Source organism: Myxine glutinosa, chromosome 8, assembly GCF_964187855.1.
Source record: "Myxine glutinosa chromosome 8, kmMyxGlut1.1, whole genome shotgun sequence".
Taxonomy (NCBI): domain Eukaryota; kingdom Metazoa; phylum Chordata; class Myxini; order Myxiniformes; family Myxinidae; genus Myxine; species Myxine glutinosa.
In genome coordinates this window covers 137,481,989-137,487,147 of record NC_136268.1, presented here as the reverse complement: position 1 = coordinate 137,487,147, position 5,159 = coordinate 137,481,989, and positions in this window count along the sequence as shown.

Genomic DNA, 5,159 nt, shown 5'->3' with positions numbered 1-5,159 from the left:
CAGTCCTGGTTTTCTTATGGGAAGAGCTATGTTGAGAATGGACTGAATTCCGTTGTCATTAGAAACGGTTACATTAGTATTGGTTTTTGCCCTTGTGTTCTATTACTCAATGACATGTATTTGTCCTTGTAACCACATGTATTGGCTCTTTATCATATGGTTCCTTAGCTGTCGTTTAGAATAGAGCTTTGGAGGCGGTCACGTAGTGGAAAGATTAGCAAAGGAGGAAAAGTGGTCACGCCATTTCATGTTAGTGTTGTTCGGAAGTGACGTTGGTTTACTCGAACGTGCAGGCGCATGCGCGGTGTGTACCCCGGGTCGGTTACTTGTATCCATCCTTTGGCCTGTGTTAATCGATCACCTTGATGCGTGGTGAATAAAGCCGATACATCTATAAAGCCTGAACGTGTTTGGTTGAGTTTTCGCTCGGAGTGAAGGAGGAACGACTACCTTTGTTGGTGCTAGAGGAAATTCAGTCATTCATACTCTTGGGTCTCAATATCAGCCATGATCTTTCTTGGGCAAATCACATTTCCAAGTTGGCCTCCAAAGCCAGATTCTGACTCAGCATCCTCCATGGTACAAAGTCCTTGCTTGGCACACCTGAACTCCGATCCACCTACAAGGCCTTCATCTGCAGCTTGATGGAGTACTGCTGTCACCTCTGGGCTGGCTCCCCTGTCTCACATCTTTCTCAATTTGACGCCATAGAAACCAAGGCCTTCAAGATCATTGGAATCTCCCACGATGAAGCTCAGTCTATGGGCTTATCACCTCGACATCGTAGACAGGTCGGTGGTCTCTTTTTCTTGTACCGCCTCCTTTCTGGTCTTGCACCCTTTGCCCTCTCCATGCTTTGTCTCCCTCCCCATCCTTGCTCCAGGTCAGGGCACACACGGTCCACCATCACCCACCTTATAACAATCCACCCAACATTCAGGATCACTGCTCACTGCCACTCATTTGCTCCTCTTTTTCCGCCTGTGGAACCAACTTCCAGACGATCTTCAAGACAGCTTATGTGTTTGGTTGTCCACTTCATACCGGTGGGTGCACAAGGCTGCCGGGCAGTTTCATTGGACAAGGCTGCCGGGCAGTTTCATTGGACAAGGCTGCCGGGCAGTTTCATTGGACAAGGCTGCCGGGCAGTTTCATTGGACAAGGCTGCTAAGGCAGTTTCATTGGACAAGGCTGCCGGGCAGTTTCATTGGCTGGGGTTACAATCCCAGACTACTCATCACTTCGCAGGATACTCCACTGAGGGCACAGGAAATTTGTTTAGGATGCTTTAACGTCCACCAACTGATCCCGGCAGATGGGACGCCTAGCTCAACGTCCATCCAAGGGACCGGAACACACATTGATGAATCACCTTGTATGTGAAACACCAGGATGGAAGTTTGTAGCTTGGCGGACATTCAAACCCAGGCTAGATAGCTCAGGTGTCCAAGCTATGTGTTCTCCTCCTTTATATATTTTTATTTCTCAAAATAAATCCCAAATGGAAACTCAACAAAAACAGAGATGGACTTTTCTTGTATACTAAGTCGAGGCTCATATAAGAGCTAAACAATTGTTTCTTTGTATGGAAAGGATGTGTATACTAAACAATATATTTTGGTCTCCATGGTTTCCCTCTGTTTCTTTCTGATAATGAGACCAAAGTTAATTTCTTCGAGCAGTTATTGTCCCCCATCGCACCGCGGAGCGAAAGGGGGATTATGGTTTTCCCCTCCGTTCGTGTGTGCGTCCGTCCGTACGTGCGTGCGTAAGCGAAGGACCGAATTCTAATTTGGTGTGTGGGTGTATCTCGGCATAAGGAAGAACGCTATTGAAAAATGGGTCGCCACGTCAAAATCCAAGATGGCCGCCGCCATGTATGTCTGAACTTTGTGAGCGGAATATCTTGAAAAATAAGCTAAGTATCTGGTGTGTCTACTAACTTCTAATCTGGTGTGTGGGTGTATCTCGGCATAAGGAAGAACGCTATTGAAAATTGGGTCGCCACGTCAAAATCCAAGATAGCCGCCACCATATATGTCTGAACCTTGTGAGCGGAATATCTTGAAAAATAAACCAACTACTCACTTCTAATCTGGTGCGCGACTATATCTAGGCATAAGGAAGAACGCTATTGAAAATTGGGTCGCCATGTCAAAATCCAAGATGGCCGCCACCATATATGTCTGAACCTTGTGAGTGGAATATCTTGAAAAATAAACGAACTACTAACTTCTAATCTGGTGTGTGGGTGTGTCTCCAACCCACTCACAAATATTATCGACTCTTCCATGTTTTCTGCGTCTTCCACTTTGTCAACTCGCATCACTTCACCGATGGGGGACCTAGGCGTAACGCTTGTTGTCCCCCGTCGCACCGCGGAGAAAAAGGGGGACTATGGTTTTCCCATGCGGGCGTGCGTGCGTCCGTGCGTGCGTGCGTAAGCGAAGGACCGAATTCTAATTTGTTGTGTGCGTGCAACCCACGTCAAAATCCAAGATGGCCACCGCCATGTATGTCTGACACCATGTATGTCTGAAACTTGTGAGCGGAATATCTTGAAAAATAAGTGAAGTACCAACTTCTAATCTGGTGTGTGGGTGTATCTAGGCATAAGGAAGAACGCTCTTGAAAATTGGGTCACCACTTCAAAATCCAAGATGGCCGCCACCATATATATGTCTGAACCTTGTGAGCGAAATATCTTGAAAAATAAACGAACTACTATATTCTAATCTGGTGCGTGGGTGTATCTACGCATAAGGGAGAACGCTATTGAAAATTGCGTCGCCACGTCAAAATCCAAGATGGCCGCCACCATATATATGTCTGAACCTTGTGAGCGAAATATCTTGAAAAATAAACGAACTACTAACTTCTAATCTGGTGCGTGGGTGTATCTAGGCATAAGGAAGAACGCTCTTGAAAATTGGGTCACCACTTCAAAATCCAAGATGGCCGCCACCATATATATGTCTGAACCTTGTGAGCGAAATATCTTGAAAAATAAACGAACTACTATATTCTAATCTGGTGCGTGGGTGTATCTACGCATAAGGGAGAACGCTATTGAAAATTGCGTCGCCACGTCAAAATCCAAGATGGCCGCCTTGCGTCTTCCACTTTTTCAACTCGCATCACTTCAACGACGGGGGACCTAGGCGTAACGCTTGTTCGTTCTTAAAATCCTGCCAGCTGTTTTCTATCTGTGCAGAAGGCAGTAAATGTGTTTGTGAGAAATAAACAAAGACGGAAATTCTCAAATGCAAATTTTCTCGTTTTATACCCATCAATAATTGCAGTCGTTAACAGACATTCATTCATCTATTTTTTCCATAATGCGAAAGAGGATAAATCTATAACTCTAAATGTCAATATGTCTGTGTTTGTTACCTATACATTCCTACACCTCTGGATGGATTTGGACCAAATTTGTCACAGAGGTAAAAGGTTGTACCGGCCAGGATTTAGCGGGGTTAGTGGCTTCTTCAGCCACCGGGAAACTTCCGAGAAAAATGATGTGGTACATACCTACCTCCTCGCTGTTGCGTTATTACCCTGCGCTCGCGAAGCGAAAAGCGGGGTTAAGCATTCAACTGCTGCGTATGTGTGCCATGTGTACATTAAAAAAATTCATTTTCTCAGCAACCGTTGGTCCGATTGACACGAAAGTTTACCATAGAAGCGCCTGCGCCTGTAGAAATTTTTTTATTCATAATTATGACGTCATAGGTCACGTGCTACGGGCGCCATCTTGGAAAAACGTTACACCTCTATCTCCCAAACCGCTCAATGGCAAAAATTGAAGCATGGCTCATTGTCAAGTACTCACCATGGGGAATAAGATACGTTGATGGTGATGTCATCAGTGCCTTATTTATGACGTCATAATTCGACAAGTACAACGCTTGATCTGATCAGTATGAATAAAACAAAAATTCCTCTGCAACTGTTAGACCGATGGACACGAAATTTTCAGAATATGTGCAGCTCCTCCTGTATAATTTTTTAATGATAATTATAACGTCATAGATCACGTGTGACAGACGCCATCTTGGGAAAAATCTAAAAAGGTTGCACCTCTTAATCTCTGAAACCACTCCATGGAAAAAAATGGAAACATGGCTCTGTGTCAAGTACACCCCTTGGGGAATAAGATATGTTAATGATGATGTGATCGGTGCCTTTGTTATGACGTCATAATTCGACAAGTACAATACTTATCCGATCATTGTGAATTTTTTTTCTTAGCAACTGTTGGTCTGATGGGCACTACATTTTCACCATAGGAGCGCCTCCTCCTTTAGAATATTTTAATGATAATCATGCTGTCATAGGTCATGTGGTACAGGCGCCATCTTGGAAAAAACTAAAAATGTTGCACCTCTATCTCCAAAACCGCTGCATGGAAAAAATTGAAACATGGCTCCATATGGGGAATAGGTGTTGTTAACGATGACGTCATTGGTGCCATAATTATGACGTCATAATTCGACAGGGAAAATTCTTCGTCTGATCAATTTGAAATGTATTGAGCATGATCTATGCAACAATTATATTAGAGAATATAAATTTATGATGTCATCGCTCACGTGGTCTGGCAGCCATATTGGATCAAAGGAAAAAAATGTTCAAAAACAGAGTTGGCTTACAAGAAGTTGACTGCACAGGGTAAGTATTCTATGAATACCATCTAGTTATGAATAGCACCACCTTTGGTGAAGTCGAGCACTACAGGATGGGTTGAATTTCCAGAGCATCATTTTCGGTTGGCATCATTTTATACGGGTGCCGCTGTGCTGCTGATGCAGTGCCCCCTGTAGGTTAGAGCAGGAATTTGTAATTTATTTATGGTGTCGACGATAGCTCGCCTACTCTTCGCGAAGGACACCATGGGGTCTTGAAAGTCCACCAAATAATGCAAGCAAACGGGTCACCCGGTTCAACGTCCATCCGAGGGATGGCACACACATTGATGTCTTGCCCTGTCTGCAAAATAGCAGGATGACAGTTTATAACTAGCCTGAGATTCCACATGAAACAGGTACCTTGGCCAGATCAATGAATGAATCTCTCTTTGTGTTCAATGTTAAACCATATTCCACCATTAGTGTGCTGTTTTGAACAGTGAGTTTCAAACCAAGTAAGTTAAACAAAAG